We start from the raw sequence: 23,039 nt of genomic DNA, 5'->3' as shown, positions 1-23,039 counted from the left end.
GTGGTTTCCTAGTGTGCATGAGGTCCTGAACTGGTTCCCCACAGTGGAAAGGAAATCCCCTTTGTTCTAGACACCCACCTCTCTCTGCTACAGGGACAGCCTGTTTTGAAGGATCTCTAGGGAACTGTTGACTGTGTTGGACCTCCTAAGCATTTTGGATGGTAGGGTTTCAGATGTGGGAACTGTGAGTTTTCTGTCCAGTAAGAAGGATTTGCACCAGGGAATAAGGTGTTCTGAACATAAGAAAAAGAGGCCAGATGCACTGCTGACTTCATGGAAAGAAAGATTTTCATTCCAGTGACCTCTGTGCTCCTTGGAGAACTCTGCACTGTTAGATTTCATGACGTAATGCTGAGAGTCATGATACGGGGACTGCTGAAGTTAAATCAGAGGACAGAGGCCTGTCCTTACTGGGCTAATGTGCGCTATGCAGACATACTGTTCTTTAGCATTTTTGTTTTGTTTTTCATTTTGTCTTGTAATGTAATGTTTTATGAGTAGCTCCATCAAACTCTCAAATATAGGGACCAGGCAGAGAGTGCAGAGCATCTGGGGAGTTGACCCTAATGGTTGCCTGCCTGTAGATTAAATTTTAACATGGCCAGTGGCTAAGCCATTGCATCTGCTCAGCGAATTTTATATTTATACGGCTATATCTTCTTCTCACCTCCTCTCGACTTGGTTCTTTTTGAATTTAGGTTGCCAACCAAACACTCACACACTGACTAGGGGGGCAGAATGTTGAGCTCTTACCCCAGCTTTGCAGCACCTGCTGGGTCCAGACTATTTACGGACGCGCTCATTCATTCAACAAGTATTTAAATGAGCAATTTAGACGCCAGCTTCTGGAGACTGTAAAACTGCAAGATGCGCTTTTGACCCCTCTGCCCACCCTCAGGAGTGGAGAGCCACGTACACAAATAGGCCACGGAACCACTTCTCCTTTCTCAGTCTCTCTTTTCACGTGCGAGAGCCAGAATTGGACAAGAGGATCAGCGAAGGGTCCTCAGGACGCTAACATGCAGTCTCTCACACAAATTCATTAACGATCCAACAGTTATTTATCAAACTGAAAATTGGCAAACATTTCCCCTTCCTCCCATTTGTAGACTATAATGGTAAGATGAATGGGGCAATGTCTACAAAATGCTTTAATAAGCAAGTTGGAGGGAGACATTATATAAGTTTGAGGCACTATTATTAATGGAAAAACGAAAACAAGGGCTGATGTTTTCAGAGGGAACAGATGGTTCCTTTGTTTAGAATTTTGAGTATAAAGGGGAGAAGCGGGGGGAAAAGATACTTGCCATATTGTGTAGGCCTTGAATTTGAGTGACTTTAAAATGCCAAAACAATCTGGTTAGGAAAGTCCCATAGATTCAAAATAGCTCCTCGCTGATCAAACTGTAATTAAAATAACAAAAAAAAAAATGACAGTAAGAGACTTCCTAATAAGAAATGCCATGGTGACAGTTGACACAGCCTCACAGACACTCCCTTTGAGGAGCGCTCCAGAAATGTACTTTTTCATCTCCTCAGGAGTTTCACCACATCATGGAACAAATCCACGAGAACGGAATGTAAGCTGCTTCTTTCTAAGCTCTCATCTCTGTCCTTCTCTGTACATTTAGTTTCTCATGACTCGGTTTGATTTCTGGGTCCCACGTGATGGAAAGAGATCTGGTGTCTGAAGTTGCCTTTTGACCTCTACACATGAACCCCGTTTTAAATAAATGTGAAAAAAGTGAGAAACGTGGATCTTCCACTGCCTCGCTTTAGTTTTGGTGAGAGTTATTCTGTATTTGATAGGCCCTGCTTTTGCACAGGTCAAATACTGGAAGATGTGCTGTATTTTCTTGTTCTCCATCCATGACATCTGTGATCGTCAGTCATCATGACTGCTCTTAGACTCTGCTAGGGAGGACACCTATGGACGTGTCTGAGTGGGTGTTTAGCTGAGGACTGGAGACCCTCTCTGAATGTAGGTGGCTGCTCCTCACGGGGTGGGGTCCAGAATGAAAGGAAAGCGATTGAGCTGGGTACTAGCGTCCATCTGCTTTCTGCTTCGTGACCATGGCTGCCTGTGACCACTGCCTCACCCTCCTGGGGCCATGGCTGGAGCTGCTATTGTTGGCATACTGCCTCTTCCATGGTGCCGCACCTTCAAACTAAGCCAGGACAGCTCCCTCCGTAACTTGTTTGGGCCAGTCCTTTGTTATAGCATGGACTCACATAACCACAGCGTCCTTGTTTTTCTTTGCTTTTTAATTGATTAGGAAAATGGAAATTGTGTTGATCTTGTGTGTTTTCCTACTTTATTCCTGGGATAGCTAAACTGCTCAGATTAGCCTTGAATTTGTCCCCTTTTTGTCTGAGTCCCCTAAGTAGCTTCGAGAGTACCTACTCACGCTATTCCTGAAATATTCTGTTTGTGGTCTTAATTGTTTTATCTTTGTGGGCATTCTTTTAACCCCTAATATTCACTGACCTATAAAGTGAGGTTATTGAACAAGATAATTTCCTTTATTATTTTTTAAATAACATTAAATCTGTGGTGGATGAGGGTTTTGGAATCAGGCAGGTTTATCTTGGTGTCTGATTCATTTTCCTACCCTTTAAGTAGGAACGTTGACCCATCACGCTCAGTTTCTCTCAGACGCCTCTAGGAAGCTGCCGGCCTGCAATTTGTTCACTAATCTGTTTGTGATTAACATCCTCTGCCCTTTCTCATATCCCAAACCCACTGATTGAAATTAATTATAGGGAATTCCTTCCTCTCGCGGAGCTGTGTACCACTCATGTGTCATTTCTTTTACTCGGAACCCTCTGCTGACTTTCCACCTCTTAATTGATTTAATAGTGTAAATAGGACTTGGTTTTATAAATATTCTTTTTGCTTCAGACATTTGCTACTTGGGTCTTACTAGTCTCTGGAGATGGGTGACAGCCTGGGAGCCCCAGAAGTCAGCAGTGTCAGCAAACCCACTCTTGGCTTGCCTCTGATATAAAGAAGACACAGTGTGTGTGTGTGTGTGTGTGTGTGTGTGTCCCTTGAATTCTTCAGTTAGTGTGAGAGCCTTCTTACTTTGTTGATGGAGAAATGGAATCTTAATAACAGTAAATTACTTGCTTAAATGCACTAATCGAGGGAGTGGCTTTGTACCTTACTGGTGACTGAAACTTTTCTTTGATTCTAAGGCCTCTGTCCAGAAATTATGGGGCCTCAGGGCCGTTTGCTAGAGATTGGCAAAGCAAGGCTGGTGAGGCCACAGTGGTGGCGGCTTCTTCCTATCTTCCTCCTCTTCTCCTCCTCTTTTTTTTTTTTGGGGGGGGGGATATTGATTTTCAAGACAGGGTTTTTCTGTACTTTGGAACATGTCCTGGAACTTTTTGTAGACCAGGCTGGCCTCCAACTCACAGAGATCCTCTGCCTCCCGAGTGCTGGGATTAAAAGTGTGTGTCACCACGGCCTGGCTCCTCTTCCTCTTTTTCTTCAGATTTATTTCTATTATGTGTCTATTATTGGAATGTATGATGTGTGCACATGTGTCCTTGGTGCCCATGGGGACCACAGGAGGGCATTAGATACCCTAGAACTGATTACAAAGGGTTGTGAGTTACCATACATACACTGGGAATCAAACTGGGGTCCTCTGGAAGAGCATCAGATGCTCATCACGCTGAGCCCTAGCTTCAGGCCCACCTTATTATATAAAGACCTATAAATCCAGTGTGAAGGCCTGAGTGTGCATGAGAAACAGTCACTTGAATCTTTTGAGCCTCACTGGAACCATTTTGAAATGGGGCTCTGAGCCATCCTGGTGACTTTTGGAGTTGTTTGTCCTGAGGCCTGTAATTTAATAAGCTCATCATATTCCCACGGTACTGGTTGTTAGGTACTTTGGTTAAAAGGTTAAAGCCTTCATTTGTCAGCTAATTGGTAGTAAAGCAATAGCTCTGGAATGTAAGGGAAGTTTATACAGTAGAGTATAGAGAAGCTAATGAAGGTAAGACATATTTAGAGTGGTTGAAACTTTACTAATTGCTTCTTTGGAGTGGCAAAATTGATTTTTTTTTGTTTTGACATTTTATTGCTTTGGAAGCTTGAGTAAGATAAAAAGTAAGATGATGCTATCAGTGGAAGTCAGGTTAAAGGCCATAGCATCAGAGGGTAGACACTTTTCCTGCAACTGAGCAACTGAACAGTAATTTATAACCCTTAAATTCATGGCTTGCAAAATTGACTTCCTGTTAAATTCTCCATAAGAACTTTAAACAAACAATTTGTCCTTAAACTACCCGTCCACATCTAAGTGTCCATAGTGGGGACTCGAGTGATAGTCTCAGTCACCTCCCCAAGCTTGAGGACCGATCTCTAGCCTTGAGTTCCAGCTGTTGCATTGATAGCATCTTAGTTACTGTCTGTCTTGACAGGCTGCAGTCCTGGGTTATCCCCTCCTGACACTCAATTGAGAACTGCTGTCCAGTCAGGAGTTCACGCCAACAAGAGCGTCGCAGGAACTCCCCAAGAGAGCCACCTGGCCCTAAGTCAGCATGTATAGGAAGAGCAGGAGTTAATATTTTTTTTTCCACTATCGGAATGTGCTGCCTTTTTATGCTTCCGCGAATGTTTAAAATTGATAGCAAGTAGTATATTTCATTGCTTTAATTGTTCAAGGTTTTTTTAAAGGATGCAATAAAATACCATTTAAGCTTAACTGACCTTTATATTTTAATGCTCTTTGGAAGGGAACAATACCACGTCTTATGTTGCAGCATAACTTTTTATTATTTGGATCTTCAGGCAGCAGAGCCTTCCTTGGAGTCCGAGACTAAGGGTTTGTGGCTCTCCCTGAGATTTAACCCATATCTGTATAAGCATTGAGTCCAGTTCTGTTGGTGGTCCTTGACACTTACCCAAGAAGGGGACTGGATTCCTACTTGTTTCTTCTTGGAGGTACAGGTGTGGGAGGATGGCACAGAAGACCTAATCCATAATTAGGAGGAGGGGAGCTCTCTGCTCCCCCTCCAGTCCATCCAGCAATGCAGTGTTTAACCCCAAAGGCCACTGCTAATAGGTTTTTAAAAATTGATGCTGTTAGATATAGCTCATCTTCCAGCTCTGAACTTGTTCTTCTAGAAGGGAAACAGTCCTCAGGTTACAGACACAGGGCATTGGAATTTCAGAGGCTTCTGTTGACCTACAAGTCTTGGAAAGGTAGATGGAGTTCTGTTCCCGCTGTGCTCGAGGACATGGGTTGTGGTCTGCCCATGGTGCTTAGCAAGAAACAGGATTCTTTTTTCTCATGCTAAGAAATTACACATAGATATGTAGGTAGCTCTGAGAAAAAGATCTGTGTGTACATATGCATCCACATACACAAGTAGTATATGTAATGACATAGTTCGGGCTGAATTTAAAAATCATTTTCCAATCATGCTAAAAAATAGAGTGAATTCTCAATTGTTACATTTTTATATTATTCCCCACTGTTTGTTTTTTCCTTGAAGCCCTCTATTATAAACACTTCCAGTTTAAATGCTTTGGAAGCAAGTGGAGTCGGTATCTCTTCTGCAGTCATCTGTTGTTTATGTTTTGTCTCTTTGGTTTTATCCTCTCCCCACCTGTGTCTTCGCTTTAGATGCATAATCTTTTCTGAAGGATTTGAGGATCAGTGTGCATTGCTTTTTGAAGTTTTGGGTAAGATCAAGTGAGAACAAGTTGCGTAAATGTGCGTGGTTCCCTACCTCTGGATACAGGACACGCTTCCCAAGAGTAAGGGAGGTGACAACCCTCATCCTGTCACTGTGTGGTGATGTAGTACTACCAGTCATCTCTGCCCTCCTCTCTCATCACCGAGCCTGGTTATATTCTCAGTGCCATTCTCCTCCTTTAGCACCCGGGCCGGCCTGGACTCATTGTCATCTCGTTCTCATTTCTCTTTGGTCTTCTTTGATCTGGGACATTTCCACATCCTTTCACGGTGCTGGCATGCCTTCACACATCAGAACCCCGTTTAAAATGTTTTTTATATTAGCTAACTATTTATGTTTAGGTTGAATTGTGCGCTCCCCTAGAGGATGTCATGCAACTGCTACCTGTCCTAGTGTCCCATGGGACGCTCCGAGTGAGCATTGGTGTCGCTTTGCCAAGATGCTCTTTGATGTATGCTTTATATAGCTATTCTTCTGCTCTTTGCGTTTATTATCAGCACTCTGCTTGTTATTTTGGTTTCTTTGGGGATGGAGTCTCACTATATGCTAGGTTGACCTTCCATGCCTGACCCTCCTGCCTCTACCTCCCAAGTGCTGGGCTACTGACATGCCCGGCTGCCCTTTGCAGCTTTTCAGCAACCCATGAAGAGATACTTTAATCTTGCTTCTGTGAAAATTATCTTCTAAATTTGTGCCTAAGCCAGTCTGTGTAATGATCATGGCATTCCCACGTTCATTATTCCTGCATGTTTTCTTTCCACGTCTGCTCTAAGCAGAGTCTCCTGCTATGTTCTCCCTGGCACACTTCCTCCCTTAGGTAATATGGCTCTTAGGACTTTGAGTCCCAGTTCTCAGGATCCAGTGCTGCCATGCTTCAGTTTTCTTCCATAGTCGGCCCCAGGTTTAGCTGGTGAGAGTAAGGTAGCTTGGTGCACATCTTATTCATATTTTGTGGGTGTTTATGTTGCTGTTGGGAGTAAAAAAGGCCTTCCGGTTTCATCTGCCCTCATCGTCTTGCCTCTGGAAATACCTTTCCGGCAGTGTGTCCTCCTTCCTTTGAGTGGAGAATGTCACTGGATACCAGTATCTGAGTGCCAGGTGTGCTTGTTGCTATTGGTAACTTCCTTTCTAGGAAATGATGCATTCACATGCACATTATGTATGTAGTCATGGGATCAGTTTTATTTGTTTGCTGGCAGTTCCCTTGTTGGAATGTCCCACCAGTATCTTTAGCCAGTGTCTGTCGAACTTTAACTTGTTGCCAACCAGATGGATGAGAAATAGTTTGGAGTTGCCGGTACCCTGGTATACGTAAACCCGGACATCTTTACTCTGTGTCTCAGTGATCATTTATTTTATGATTTTCAGTTTTGTGAATTGTCTATACCTTGCTTGCTATTATTATTGCCACTATCACTATATTGTCAAGTCACAGTTTCATCCCTTAGAGCAGGTTAGCTTGGAATCCAAACTCCAGTGAACGTCGTAAGTACTGAAGCCTTTCTAGTGTTTGGTTTACAGATGTGAGCTTTCCTGCATCCCTCTTGGTGTCTCCTCCTAACCAAAAAGTTTGACTTTTTACCTGCAGATCTGATTAGTTTGGGGTCAGTGTATACAGTTTCAAGTTGATCTAAGTTTAGCTTCTTTTTCCAAATGATAACTTATGTTCCCGTAAGATTAACTGTGAAAACATCTTTGCCCATATTGTCTGAAATTGGTCATTACTTTTTTATTCTTTTACTTTTTTTCAGGTGGGGGCATGTCCCTGCCCTGTTGCGCAGGCTGGTTTAGACATCCTGAGCTCAAGTCATCCTTCCACCTTGGCATCCCAGTAAGCTGGGATGACCAGTGCTTACCACATCCCCGGTTACTGTTACCACATTTTAACACGAGCTCTGACTAGGTGGGAGGAAGGACAGTGATGAGGCAGAGGGGAAATTAGCAGAGAATCTGTTCCTGGTTTGATGATGTCAGGAATCAGATGAAAGCTGAACTCGCTTTATATCAATTAAGCATACTTGACCTTTTCCAAGTCTGCCTCTTTGATCTCTCCCGTCCTTCCCCCTCCCTCCCTTCATCGCGCCCTCCCTCCCTCCCTTCCTGGTAACTTTATTAACAGGAGGGAGTGTGGCACAAAGACTGGTTTCGGATTGCCCTTGCCTTCCCCCTTAGCGGCCTTCCTGTGTCATTTGGGGAACTTGGTTGCATGGATCTTCAACAGCAATGAGACTCTAGTGTCTTTTACTCCTGCCTTGTGCTAAGTCCCAACTGTACCCTTTTGTGCCAATTGCTGTTTCGGTGGGGCCTTTGCCCATAGGACACCTATAGCCACACAGGGTGAGAAGCTGACCAGAGAAATTTGGGGGCTTGATGATCTGTGTGAGTTAGGTAGGTAGGGGAAGTGGTGGACTGAGCTGTTTACGTGTCTGTAGTTGGGGACTAGAAGTATCTTTCCTCCAGAATATTGGCAATAAGAAATTCCAGATACATAAATTTTTTGACCTCGAAGAATCAAGACATTTAAAATTTTTATAGAAAGCATAAGCTTTACTGTTTCTTAAAGAAAAATAGTTCCCCCATAAGGTGAAGGTCTTTGCACATGCTGTTAATCTTCTTGATGTTGTTTATCAGTACCCCATGAAAAGGGGGGTCAGTTTGTGAAAGGCATATTTGGAAAAATGTTTACTTAAGCAAATTGAGACCGTCTTTCTTTGCTGTAGAACGTCTCAGAATATTTGCTATGAATTGATCTCTCTGGATCTCTCCCTGCCCCATCCCATATGTGTGGTGGTAGTGATGATGGTGATGGTGATGGTGGTGGAGTTGGTGATGATAGTGGTGGAGGTGATGGTAGTGGTAGTGGAGGTGGAGGAGGTGGTGGTGGTGGAGGTGGTGGTCGAGGTAGTAGAGGTGATAGTGGTGATGTTGGTGGTGGAGGCTGTGGTGCTCTTAGTCAAGGTGGTGGTGATAGTGGAGATGGTTTAGACCAGGCAAATGCTAGATAAGAAGTCCAGCGTTGAGCTGCATCCTTGACTCTTGGTTTCATGAGTCAGGCTTTCCTATGTGGTCAGGCTGGCCTTGAACTCCCTATGGTGCCGCAGAATCTTAGAACTTAGGACATAGTGTCTCTCCTTCCTGAGTGTTGGGACTACAAATATGTATCACTGTTTATACTTGAATTTCTCAGGTCTGTTAGGAACAAAAATTTGCCATTGCTCCCTGACTAAAGGACATTCATCCTCTGGTCTGTAAAGGTAAACTTGTAGGTGATGGCACTGCCGTGCAGAGACTCCTTGTGTCTCCCTAATTTATTATCTTCTCTTAAATTCTTTCCAAGTGGAGCTCTCTGCAGGCAGATGATCTGTTTAAGGCATGAATGTGTACCTGCACCCCACAGCCTGCTCCATAGAAGTGCTCCTGAGTGTGAAGCTCTTAGCCTTCCTTTAGTTTTGTTGAAATCTTTGTGCTTTGATTCTGCCTCCTACATGTAGATGTTTTAAACAACAGATTCTTACTTTTAGTATAAAACAAAAATCAATAAACATACTCACTCAGACTTGTATAAGTAACTCCTTGGCCTTCCTAAGGATGTAAGGCTTAACCATGAGTCACTGAATATGCTTTTACTACTGCTGTTCACCACCCAGAGCAGGTGCACACAGATAGACGTGTTTCACCTTCTCTCATGCTGCCCAGAGTCACCTAAGATAGGCACAGAGGAATATATAGTATGATATAGACATATTATATCTATCTATAATTATATATAACACACTATATGATATGTAACACATGATAATATGTAGACAGATGTAATAATAGACATAGGTACGTGGGTTAAGCTTAGCTGTGTGCTGCCGAGGATGAGCACCTAGAGTTGGCTGTAGTTTCAGCAGCACCTCATACGCTGGCTGATCCTGCTGTTCAGTTGGTGATGTCTGCTGCACTCTGCTCTTGGTTTCCTTAGTGCCATTCCTCTTCTCCTGTGCAGCATGTGTGTGTGTGTGTGTGTGTGTGGTGTCCCCTACTCCTCTTTTAATTTCATGTGCTTGAGTGTTTGCCTACATGTATATCTGTGTAGCAGACATGTGCCTTGTGCCCAGGAGAGCCAGAAGAGGGCATTGGGTTCCTGGAACTGGAGTGACTGGTGGTTTGGAAGCTGCCGTGTGGTGCTGGGACTGCTTTGACAGAGCAGCCAGTGCTCTTAAATAACGAGCCACCTCTGTAGCCCTGTCAGCATGTATTCTGTGGTGTTTTACTTTCCGAGGCTCTGCGAGATGAATGTCAGTCTCTTGGAAATTGTCCAGTTTTCCTGAGCATATAATACATCCAAACAGGATCCCGTGCATGAGTCATATTATAAAAGATCTAGTCTCACCTGTGCATGTGTGTGTGGATGGGTGCACATGCATGCACCCACATGGACACACACACATATACACATATGCGCCTTTTCACGCATCTTCTAGTGAAGGATGGTATGTTATTTATGTACAATATAAGAACTCAGAATTCTGAGCATGCTTCTTCCCTTTTCATTTACTCTCAATTTCTGCCCCTGGAACATTACTGTGTGTTTTTTTTTTATTCAAAATGACCTTTATTGGTGCTCTTCAAAGATATACATGTAGTTAATTCTTTTAGAAACTTTGCCACCTATACCCCTTTCCTCCCAGTGGACGTAGAAGGAGCTGGAAAGGGAATGAGAGGAGGGAAGATGGAAGGAAGAGTTACCTGTAATCTTGTTATCCTAAATGACAAAGAGTGCATAATGTTAGTAAGGTGTGTGTGTGTGTGTGTATGTGTGTGCATTCACTATGGACAGCAGTTCTGGTGTTTGCCTTTTAAACGCATTCTGTTTTTAAGGACTTTCATGGAAAGAACATTTACAGTAGTTTGGTATTGCAGCACTCAATAGATCACCTTCACTCAGTGCCTCCATTGCACTCAATGCAGTGAGCTATGCCCGTAAAGTGACTGTGGCTTAATTCACTTTTCTCCTCACAGGGTCTCGCTCCAAAGCTGTCTGTATACATGGTGCTTTCACACAAAGTGTCTGGTAAATTTAAGTGAGTCCACACTAAGCTGGAAAAATATCTGCCCACCTTTTCTTAAGAAATTAAACTTGGCACATGATGCGTTCCAGAACTACAAAAGAAAGGTGAGAGCCAGAGCAAGCGAGGCTGCCCTTATATGGACATGAAGAAGCAGGCTACAGTGTGGTAGGTGCTGCCTTTGGTGCATGGGAGCGGTCTGATGGTCTCAGTGCTGTTTGCGGCTGTTGTTTATTACTTTGGGCCCAGGTATCCCTTTAAATAAAGGATTTTCCTGATGGGAACTGGCTTGCATTAATCAGTGTATAAGGCAGCCTGTGATCAGCTCGATGTAATGTTCACGTGCATCTGGGAGCATGAGTGTCCATTCCATTCCATTCATTGCTGGTGTCATCACCGGTGTTTTTCCTGTGCCTCCGAGGCTTCAGAAGTGGAGTTGGTTGTCAGAGTCATTGTGTGGTGAAGGATGACTGACGTAGAACTGAAGGCACCGGCATCCCATGTCATCAGGTACAAGGGAGAGAAATCCTTCACTGCCTTTCCGCAGGTCGTTAGCTGAAGGATATATGGCCTTTCTAAAACAGCTCTCCAAATAGGGCTGTCTTCCTGCATGCATGCTGATGTCCTCAGCAGACATACATGGGCATTTAAACCTCTGGAGACCTTAAACGTGCTGTATTGTCAATCACTATATGGTTTTCCTCTGTGTAATCATTGGTAAACTAAGATAAGTCCTTATACCCTACTTATACATGATGCTTCCAAGATGAAAGATTAGAGCGCAGATAGCTGAAGTTGCTGGAAGCCTTGCTTATCTTATGGAAGGGAACTGGAAAACCTTAGAGTGGTTTGTGTAAGTATTGCTTCTGCTACAGCTCCCTCACTCGCTGCTTTGAGAGCTTGTTTTTGGTTCAGCATGAAGTTGAAGTTGTGAACCAAGTCGAAAGGTGATAGAACTGTGGTTGTCTGAGCCCTCCGACTGTGTGGGTTGTCTGAGCTCACCAACTGTGTGGGTTGTCTGAGTACACCTACTGTGTGGGTTGACTGAGTACACCTACTGTGTGGGTTGTCTGAGCTCACCTACTATGTGGGTTGTCTGAGCACACCTACTGTGTGGATTGACTGAATTCATCCTGGGAAAGTAGCAGAAAAGAGACTATCGGTACTGAACTTTTCCGAAGCGTGTGCTGGATGCCCCGCTAGATGCACTCTGTATACATTTGCTCTCTAGTACAGCTGCAGGAACTTAGGTGTAGTGACCATGTTGTTCTCCATGTTAGCCTTCCCAGAACTGAGGTTCAGTCATGTTAAGAGAGCGTTGGAATGTGTGCTTTCTCATGTACCTGCCACCTGCCACATCCTGTCAGGGATTATTCGTTCTCTGAGTTGTTCATGAGTCTGGGCAAGTCTAGGGCTTGAAGTCTTGTGAAAATTTTTCTGACCCCTCCCATTCCCCACTCTGCACTCCATGAACATTGTAGTGGTTGGTTGTGTGCACGTTTGTCTTTAGTGTGAGGTGTGAGCTCTTTTAGATGTCTTGCTGGACTGTCTAGTTGGTTGTAGGTATTTGATACATACGCCTTGATCTCTCTTCCATGGTGTATTTGCTGCCTTTCCATAGTCACGGAACACCCATACAGTTAGGTAACCCAATTTAAGCGTGCCCTGATTTTACTTTAACATTTGAATAAAACCTGCCCTGTTTTTAGACATCTGCTTTCAGCCTTTAGAGGGTAAAGCTGCCCGGCTCTCATCCCCATTAACATTTTGGTCGCTTGAATTTGTGCATAGCAATCATTGTGTGTGTGTATGATCAGAGATGCTACCACTTTTGTGTGAGTACAAAAACATTAACCATGTGAACAGACAAGTACAAGTACTTGCGAGTTGCTATTGACACCCAGATACGTACCTCGGAATGTAGGAGAGCATTTTGCATGCAATATGCAATGAAAATCTTTTAAAAGTGTTCATGTGCTTTAATTAGTCAGCTGAAATATTAACATAAATATTCTGAGTAAAATGTTATGATGGTCATGTGAGCTATTTGATGGATAAAACACTTTATTAACAATTTTGAAATAGTTAAAGCATTAAAGAAATTGGTGGTTCACATATATTTAGACTAGCTAAATCTTAGACTACATGAACTCAGTTCCTCGGAAGATTATATTCTTTTGAAGCCATCAAGTGATTATGAAATATGAATTAGAATGACAATATTTTTTATGAGATTAGATTATATCATAATTATAATTGTCTTAGGACTGCTTGATGAAATCATTAAACAGAATGACCATTAAGGAGTATTTTAAATTTTTAATTATTTAAATTTACCAAAGGCTATAAATCTTTCAAGAAAAAGTCTATTTAAGAATTTCACATCTAGTGATTTAAATGGAATAGCTGTACTATTCCCTGGAACTCGGGTCAGGGTCAGGAAGCTTTCTGTTTATTCTTATAAGAGTTCAAATGGGGACAGTGATGGAGTTCAGCACTGGCTTTGGCTGAATACTGATTTTAACACTTAGCCATTTGGTACTGTATCAATTCTTATAGCAATAGACCTTTATTTGTATAGGGAGGTACAAGCGCCAGTGGGGGGGAAAATCCCTATTTATTGTCTATCAGTTCACTTATAAATGGTTTCTTTTCATGTACTAATTCTCCTGTAGGAGAGAATTAGTTTCTTCTTCTGTTAGAGAGGACTGTTTTTAGTTTATGTGAGTGACATATGTATGTATGTACATGAGCTGTCTATTGTTTTTCTCCTGCATGTTTTCATGCATCTTTATTTTCAGCAGATAATCTTGTCATGGAATGCAATTTCAAATTTTCATATTAATTTATTTGCTTGATAATCACGGTGATGTTAACATCATGCCAGATCTTGGGGAAAAAACAGCAACACGTAAGACATACATTGCCATTTCCACTGTGCAGATGTGGAGACTGAGGCTCAGAGAGGTTGAGAGGACCTGCTTGCACCCCCTTGGAATATAGTGGACTTTGTTTACTTGTTGCTTGTCTAGCTCCTCTCCAGTCCTGGATCTTAATTACCAATTGCAACGCTCCAACACAGAGGGCTGGAGATTGGGCTTGCTCGCTTTCCCTTTGCCCTGCCATGGTGTGGAGTGGAATGTGACAAGGCTAGCTCCGGGCCCCGTTTGCAGGAGACCCTTGCGTGGTGCTCTTTCCACGATACTCCTGCTTCTGCTGACAGGCCCAGCCGATCCTGACATTGTCTTGACAAGACGCTCACTCTTCAGGGAATGCCAGGGAAACAGATTTTGCAAGTGAGTTGGTTTTCCCCCAGGGTTCCTGTGATGCTCATGCTTCATGGTCAGCCCTTCTGGTTCGCCCACATTCTCACTGTCCTGTGATCATTTCCACTCCCCCATCCCTCCCTACCTAGCTGCGTGTGAAAATCACTTGGTAGCTTTTCATCCCTCAACATGGTTAGGCTTCCTTCTCTGGGTTCTGATCGGAACGGGCTGGGCTGGAGCCTGCCTGCCTAGGAAGAACAACCGCTTCTTGTTTGCATCCCTTTTTTGGTGTGGTGGACTTTCTATTTTGAAAGCAGCAAACCCTCAATCTTACGATGTTATCATTCCACCGAAGGGTAGGATTTGCTTACTGAGAGTTTTTGCGGGTGGCCACGGCTGTGGAAAAGATGCTACAGGCATGGGCATGAACAGATGTTGAACTTTGTCGCCTTAAAGGAGGGGACTGAACCATCTGGACTGGATCAGGGAGAGCCACCTGAAGACAGAGCGGTGGCTTTTGCCAGTGTCCCCTCCATTATCTTCTTCCCTCCTCACCAGAGTTTCAACTCTGACAAGATGTATTTTTCCAGTTGTGAGGAACAGTCATTCCCAACAGTTTTCCCCCAGAACATATTATGGATCATTTACAATAAGGTCGACATTTGTTTACAGTCTCTTCCTCTTTTTCCTCCAACATCTTTAATTTACTGGTACACATAAAGATCCTCCTCAACTGTCATACTCCCTGGGGCACACACTGTGCGTATGGTGACAGTCTGCCTTGTTGCTGTGGAAATACCCAAAGTCCCTAGCCTGGCACTGAGTGTTCTTTTCAGAATTAAGGTCATCCTTTGCTGCCCTGGGTGCCAGCCAGCAGAGCTGTACCCTGGCCTTGGATCTGTCCCATCCGACTTTGTTCCGGTGTCTCCTGGTGGTGGAACACTGACTGTCCTGGAGCCACCTGTCATTCTCCCAGCTAGAAATAATCTTCCCCTCGCTAGAGCCACACAGTGCTTTGAGTGGGAACGTGGAGAACTCATCACATTGTACCTCGAGCGTCTGCCACTGCCCGCGTCTGGAGGGTGGGGTGGCCTCTGCTTACTTCTGGCACCTTCTGCCGTGCCAAGAATATGGGAAGCGTTCCAGAGTGGTTTTCACAAGTGACGGTGCTGCTTTTAGTTCATCTCAGCAGTTGTACAGAGTTAGCCTCCTGAGCTCTTGGAGGCTTTGGTGAGCGTGTGCAAAAGGTCTACAGTGAGGAAGCAAAATCCAGTGACCTAGTTATAGCCCGTTCCCTGCATCCGTGCTTCTGAGGAAACTCTGGCCTCAGCTCTGAGGGAGATGTTGCCTTTTTAAGGGGCTTGTTGTTGACATGTCTTCCTAAGGGACCTTTTCTCTTTTTCTTTTTTATTAAATAAGAAAATAGTGAATTCTCGTGTAGAAAAGCCAGTAAATGCAGACTAGGACTCAAAAAGAAAGTAAAATTCACCTTGAGTGCGTCTAGCTATTGCTTCAAACCTGCCCTGGTTTAATAGGCATGACAATGTGGGGTGTCCTGTGCTAGTATGTGTGGGTTGATTCTTTGTGGCGCTAACAACTGATGGAGAAGGCCACTGTGTCCTATAGGTGGACTGTTTTCATTGTCTTCCTGAAACTGAGCCACAGTACATACTGTCACCATTGAGGCAGTGCCAAAGTGGACATTATGGCAGCATAGTGATTAAGCACCAAGTATTTCAAAAGGATTGGGTGTCTATTTTTCTGCCTGAGTTGTGCCTTAGCAACAGCTAAGGAATCAGTGAGACCAAATAGAGACATCAGTGGGACCAAAGTTTAGCAGTACAGTTTCTGTAGAGTATGGTATGTGACCTGACGATGATGGGCAGGGTGTGGCAAATGGCAGGCCACATGGAAGTGGTGGGAAGGCATGGCATACCTTCTCTTTCTCATTGGACTCCTAAGAGAATCCAAGAGCTTTTGTTCCGCTGAGGGAAGGTTCTAGAAGCCTACAGCTGTCTCCATACCATCCTCATTTATAGTAATGGATCTTAGCTAAGCCAGGAAACAAGCAGCAGGGGCAGTTTCAAAGAACATTGCATGGCTAGGGTTTTGCTAAGTGACAGAGCTTCTTTAGGCCTTGGAATCAATTCCAAGTACCACAAAAAAGAAATAAGAATGGGTACCATTTTCCAGCGTGTCATATTTAACCTGGATATGTCTGGGATGGATAATGATATTTGTGATTATAGATGCTTGGTCGTACACAGAGGACTAATTGCTTTTCCTCTTTCTTTTGTTTTTATGGTTATTTCTCATTTTACTTTTTTCTCTTATTTTTAGACAGTTTTATTACTTAAATGTTTTCCAAGCACTATAGCGATTTTGAGCAGGGTAGGAAAGTACAAAGTAGAAGACAAAATTTACCCTCAATGCATTCTGCATTAATGATCATTGTTAAATTTTGGAAGAAAGTTTTTTTAGCCTGCTCTGCTTCTTCCCTGCCTCCCCCTCTCTCTGAGAAGCATAGAAAGGTGCATGCAGGACTGTGTGTACAGTTTGTATAAATAACCAGAACCTTGATGTGATCGACGACTGACATGTCTTTAACATTCTTCTTCTTTAAAAACTTAAAAGATATTTTATGTGTGTGGCTGGTTTGCCTGAATGCAGCACTGTGTGCTTGGTGCCTGCAGAGGCCAGAAGAGAGCGTCAGATACTCAGATACTGAAGTTACAGATAGTTGTGGGCGGCCAGGTGGTGGGGATCAAACCTAGGATCTCTGGAAGAGCAGCCAGTGCTTTTAACCTTTGATCCATCTCTCCTGCCCCTAAGAAAATCCTCTGTAAATCTGAATAGCCGCTGGGACATATGTAACATTGTATGATCAAGCATAGAAAGATTATGAGGTAATAAAAAGAGTCCCTGTCTTGAAAAACAAAACAAACAGCAAACAAGTAAGCAAACAAGCAATAAATAAATAAATAAATAAATAAATAAATAAATAAATAAATAAGAAGTTGTACTTATAGAGGCATGGTAGACATTGTGGTTGATGAGATGTCACCAGCCTTCAAAGACCTTCTAGGCAGTGTGGAGAGAGAGATCCCCAAATACAGTCCAGCAGGACATGAGAGGGACTAGACGAAGAAGATTTGGGGACATCTGCTCTGAGACATGGTCAATGAAATATAGTTCTTTGAGTTGTCACTGAAGAAATGTTGCTAAGAATTAGTGTGGATTGGACACGAGGACATAGAAGTACAAACAATCAGTTGTTGAGGATGGGGCTGAAGTGGTGGTACCCGTCTCGGGACTGGAGGATGCCAGGGAGCAGTTGGCAGTCAGTGGCTCAAACGTCATAGAAGGTTATATATGTTCCTTTGGCAATTTCTTGAATTAGATAATGCATTCTGGTTATTCTTACTGCTACTTTCTCCCAGCTCCTTCCCTCCCTGCCATCCATTCTTCTCTTTACAAGCCCCCTTCTCCCCTTATAAGACATGGTCTTGTTATGTTACCCACGTGAGTTTTCTATTCCTGTTATGAAGTGATTGTCCTGCCTCAGTCTTGACATCTCTTCCTCTCCATAATTAACTGGGACTATGGGTACCTGTTGTCATGCCTGGCACTTGAACAAAAAGTCCTTCTCTCCCTCCCTCGTAACATTAGGGGACTGACTTGTTGGGGTTTATGTCCTGCCCAGTTCCCCACAGCCAGCAAGCCCCAAAGGAAATCACACAGAGACCTCTGTAAGTTATAAAACTGATTGGCCCATTAGCTTTGGCTATTTATTAGCTCTTGTTGCTTATATTAACCCATTATTCTTATCTATGTTAGCCACAGGGCTCAGTACCTTTCTCAGTGGGATAGCTCACATCTTGCTTCTTTGGTGGTCTGGGCAGAACTGTGGAGGGAGCTTTCTGTGTCCCAGAATACTCCTGTTCTCATCACCCCGCTTCTCCTTCCTGTCTGGTTGACCCACCTATACTTCCTGCTTGGACAATCAGTGTTTATTTAAAATACGATTGACAGAATACAGACAGTTCTCCCACACCACTCCCTGGATGTATGTATGTACATATGTACGTACATGTCTCTGTGTATACATGTATATTATTCTTCTATCATCCCTCCCTCTGTCCATCCGTCTATCCATCCGTCCATCCATCCATCCATGTAACCTTTTTAATGATTGCATATTTTGCCCCCAACTTTAAATATGGTTTTCTTAACTACTGGTAATATTTACAATCCTATATATCTTCATAATTAAAGCAATGGTTTAGTTATAGTTGAATATTAAGTACGTTTGCTACTGAAATAATTCCTCTTAATTTAGGAAACTTCAATTAGTATTAGAATGTGGCAGATGCTGTGCTGTGTGCTAGGACTGAGAAGTGTGCAATATGCTTATTCTTGCCCTCTTGAGTCTTCTAAGCAAAGGAAACAGACACATTAAAAGAAAAGGAGCCAGCAAGGTGGCACAGTAGGTAAAGGCTCATTTTGCCACACAATACAAGTTTGAGGATCAGGGTAAGATCCTAGAATCCAATTAAAGGTGAAAGGAGAAAGCAAATGACTCAAAGTTGGCTTGTGACCTCCATATGCCCACAGAGCCATGTGCATGCCTACACACATGCCATACTGACACATGTAATAAATATGTTTCATAAAGGAGAGTGGCTTGTGCTTTAGGGAGATGTGAAGCAGCTTGGAGTTGATGGCTGCAGTCTCACTCTGTTCTTCACCTACAAAAATGTCATATGAGCTCATGCATAAGACTGGAACTTACACACATGTGGAAAAGAAAGGACATTTATCTGTGATCCTCCCTTTGGTGGGTAGCTACTGTACATTTCATTTGTGGAAATTAACTTGGCGATATGACCCTAGGTGGTTAAGTCTTAACTGACCCTCTGCAACCACCTTCTCAGCCTACCTTATATAACACTGTTAAGAACTGAAGACAAAACAAAACAGTATCTCAACTAAAATGGTACTTGTATATTTTTGATACACCTTCTTACCTTGTCTGTCTCTGTGTGAGCCTGTGTGTGTGCGAGTGTGCATGTACACGCACATACTCGAAAACATTCACTCACACATGCTCCTCCTCACATACTTATACACTCACACTTACATGCTTACCCACACTCATACACACTCATATTCATGTGTACATACACACACGCTCACTTTACACACACTCACATATACATACTCACATACAAACATATATTTACTCACATATAAACAGTCACATACACACACACACAAATGGTCTACACAAGCAGGGAAAATTATGCTAGGTGAGAATCAGCCTCATTTTACAGATGAGAAGACCAAGTCCTAAAACTTGTCCAGGATGACATGCAAAGCCGAAGTGGCAGTTGCACACGCTCAATTCCAGGCCCACTGAGTCCCTTCGACACTTCTCCATTCTCCAGTGACACCGTCTTGCAAGGTCTTCGGAGCAGTGGCAGAGAGAGAACGGGAAAAACACGTCCATTCTCACAGTGTCCTTTAGCGGAGCTATTTTTGTGACTATTCAGTACATGTACAATGCTGCCTCTTGGAGTGTTCTGGCCAGACTGAGAGCCCATTCACTGCTGGCTGAAGCCATGCTGTTCCTCCATGGCAGATTCCATGGAATCCTTGGCCCAGAAACCAGATGGGAACAAACTATTCCAATAAAAAACATATCCAATTTTAGAGTGAGAATACACAGAAAATAAATTAGCACATGCGCTGTCGGACCAAATACGTTTTGGTGCAAGAGTGACTTCTGAGTGTTTTGAGTCGAGGTGGGGGTGGCATTAGGGTCTGGTTACCATCTAGGTTTCGGTGTGTTCACCAACTCCTGTCTGTTTTAAATACAAACCCTGAATTGTTCCTTCTACTTAAGCCTGATCATGCTTTGCTCCCAGTTCCTTCCGCTGCTTCCTTGTGCACGTGGGACAGAACCTCCTCTAGTCTTGCCTCCCAGCTAAACTCATGATATCTACAGAGGGGGTCATAAGAGCCAGTTTCTGTAGCAGGCTGCTCTGGAACCAACTTGCATCTCACCTGCTGATGCCACCATTGGGTCTCCTGTATCCTGGACATAGGGTTTCTATAAGGTGTAGATGAGTTATAGCTATGAACAGGCTCTAAAGAGTTCAGAGTCTACTGCATAGAAACTGCTGGTAGTTTATGACGTTCTCTCCTAATCTGGGACTGATAGCGTTTCTCCTTTGTTCCAGGCTTCTGGGCACACCGCTCATTTCCCACTTCTATAGCTGTGACCCTCAACCCTGAGCTATCATTTGCTTTCTTGGATTTCTGTCTGCCCAGGCTTACCTCTTCTTCAAGCATTGTCGTCTAATGAGTCTCTGTCTTACTTCTTTAGCCAATTCTCTAATGAGTCTCTGTCTTACCTCTTCTTTGGCCATTGTCTAATGAGTCTCTGTCTTACCAATCTTTATCCCTTGTCTAATGAGTCTCCATGCATTTAATCTTCATTTGCATATTTGTTCATTCCTTTAACAGGCTTCTTTGTGTGTGAGAGTGTCTACTGTGTGCCAGGGTCATTATCTAGGGAGCCTTTCATAGTCTTCTGAGCTACTTGAGGTCTGTCTGGAGTATTGTTGCTGGTCACTATGGACTTACCGTAGCGATCAGACGGGCATGTTAAGTCTCTCCTCCGAGGACATAAGGGCCATGGAAGGTAAGGTGCATATTAGTAGGTGTTTATTATCCTTTATTTAAAAAGACAGTTAGTGCAGGCCTGTAATCCCAGCTCCTTGAAGGTGGAGGCAGGAGGGTTGCAAGTTCAAGGCCTGCTTGGACTACTGAGTGAGTTCAAGGTCATCTTGAGATGGTAATGAGCCAGTCTTAAAATAAAAAGTGCAAAGGGGGCAGGAATGTAGCTCAGTGGTATAGTACTGGACAAGTAGGCAATGCATTTTTCGAGGGGTTACCCCTTCCAGGGCTTTACTACCTTTGAAGAAGGCATGGTTGATAGAAATACTGGTTCATGAGAGAGACAGGAGATGAGAAGAGAGGGTCAAGGAACCTTGGAGTAAGTATGAGGGTGTGCCACTCTCTCTTCCTGTGACCTGGATGTAAAACTCTCAGCTCCTCCTGCGTGTCTGCCTGTGTGCCACCATGCTTCCTGTCGCGCTAATAATGGACTAAACCTCTGAACTGTAAGCAAGCCCCAATTAAATGTTTTCTTTATAAGAGAAATAAAAGAAAGAAAAGAACGAGGGTGGGTCTGGGGCCAAGAACCACTTCCACGGTCAAAGGAAGACTGGACAGTGGAGAGGGGAACTGTGGGATCTCAGAAACGGAAGGAGGCTAGGAAATCCTCTAGACCATACAGCATTCGCCTCCAGAAGCCCTTTCCCTTAAGTGATGTAAAATGTGAACCTAAGTGGGTCCGAGGTGAGGAAGGGAGGTGGGGTTTGTGGAAAGAAAGTGAAAATCGCTTTCTGAAACCTTCCTTTGCCACTAATTCTGCACAGATCCTTCACTGAAGAAGGTTGCCAAGGCAGAGCTGAGGCGGTGGGTCCGTCATTCTTTGAGCGTCCTGATCGCTTTCCCAATCCTGCCTTCCCCTCTGCCTTCCCTCCCACTCCACTCCAATTAGTGGCGCGGTGACTCCAAAGACAACAGCAACTACACAGCGAGCAGATGATTTCAGTGTGCTCGCACTGCCAGGTTACAAAAGTTCACCTTCGGAGTGTGTACCTGCTGCACTCCTCTGTTTTCTATTGGCTGCAATTCCCTTCCCCCGTTAGTGCCCCAGTCCTTCCTCATTTTCTAACTTCTGGCCAAGAGCAAGCAGCATTGGGTAGTATAGCTGGATTGGGAGAAAAGAGCAGGCAGTTATGGATGGAGAGCCGACACTGGAGACTTAGCAAGAATTGAATCTGTAGCCTTTCCATTTTATATTGTTTTTAAGGGTTTTTGTTTGTTTGTTTGTTTTCTTACATTTTAAGATTCGCCTAGGAGCACTTAAGAAGAATGCTTCCCTGTGGGCATGTGTTTGCTGACTGCCTGTGGATATAGGCCTTGAGGTAACTTTTGGGAGTGTTCCTGGGAGCCTGGCTTTTGGGGAAGGACCTTGTGAGTGGTCAGAGGGAGGTGAACAGGTGCCCTCCAAGCATCCCTGGAGTCAGGCTGCAAAGTCTTCAGTGCCTTGGCAGAGCCAGGTGCTCTGCCCCTGCAGCTGCGAGGGGTGACATCTCTAGTAGTTTCATAAACAGAAGAGAAGCGTGGAAGTCAAAGGGTGTAGCAGAGTCATGAAGATAGGGAGCGGAATTTGGGACTGGCAGGCCCAGCCTGGAAGGCTTGTGGAGGTGAGGCATCTGCCTTCAGTCCCTGAGTTCTCCAGGGCCTGCTTACAGTGTTTGGGGCTTTGCTTCTAAAAGCTGTGGGGAGCTGTTACTGTGGAATTTTGGAGAAGAACCGTTCTAAGATTACTCTGGGGTATGTGTGTTATGTTTTGTTTTGCTTTTTTTTTTCTTTCTTAATTTCTGTCTTTTTAGGAACTGTTAGGCAACTATACCTCTGGGGAATGTGCCCTGCCTGTCTTTATATGCTTTTCCTTTCCTGTTCTTTCTTGCCTGGCTCAGTTCCTTCTCCTGCTCCCGATAATGAAGTGTGGCAGGCGGGCCCCTGATGCTGCTGTGAGACCTCAGGGCCCACCCCTTGCAAGCCCTTGCTGCTCTCTTCTCCTCCCTCCTCTTCTTTTTCTCCTTTCCCTCTGTCAGCAGCCACCCCCAGCAGCTGCAGCGGCAGCACTCCCCTCCCTAAAATAAATAATCCAGCTGCTCGAAAAGGTTCCAGGCGCGTTAGTCACATATCCCAGAAGTTTAATACAGAAGTATTTTGACAGCGAGCACAAGAAGGTGCTTTCTAGCTGAACGCACAGATCTTGCTTATTCCAAGCGGGCTTGCTGCCGCACAGACAGATGATATGTTTTTTTTTTTTTTTTTTTTTTTTTTTTTTTTTTTTTTT

The 23,039-nt window shown here is 43.9% G+C and overlaps 1 protein-coding gene across 21 annotated transcripts in view; it reads left to right on the top strand.

Annotated features, from left to right (window-relative positions):
* Lpp (LIM domain containing preferred translocation partner in lipoma) overlaps nt 1-23,039 on the top strand; it is a 617,771-nt gene that overhangs the window by 74,176 nt on the left and 520,556 nt on the right. For 4 of the 21 annotated variants that reach the window (XM_050159996.1, XM_050160003.1, XM_050160004.1 and 1 more), the window contains one exon: nt 10,723-10,937. The exons of 14 other annotated variants lie outside the window; for them this stretch is intronic. The gene's annotated coding sequence lies outside the window, so the exon portion shown is untranslated. Of the gene's footprint in view, nt 1-10,722; nt 10,938-22,017; nt 22,096-23,039 lie in introns of all 21 variants that reach the window. 3 more of the 21 variants (XM_050159998.1, XM_050160005.1, XM_050160007.1) reach the window with 1 other exon arrangement.

The sequence above is a fragment of the Alexandromys fortis genome, unplaced genomic scaffold, assembly GCF_014885135.2.
Source record: "Alexandromys fortis isolate MF-2015 unplaced genomic scaffold, M_Fortis_MF-2015_v1.1 scaffold_100_3062768_6864082, whole genome shotgun sequence".
In the NCBI taxonomy this organism is placed as follows: domain Eukaryota; kingdom Metazoa; phylum Chordata; class Mammalia; order Rodentia; family Cricetidae; genus Alexandromys; species Alexandromys fortis.
This window is presented reverse-complemented; position numbering and strand designations above follow the sequence as displayed.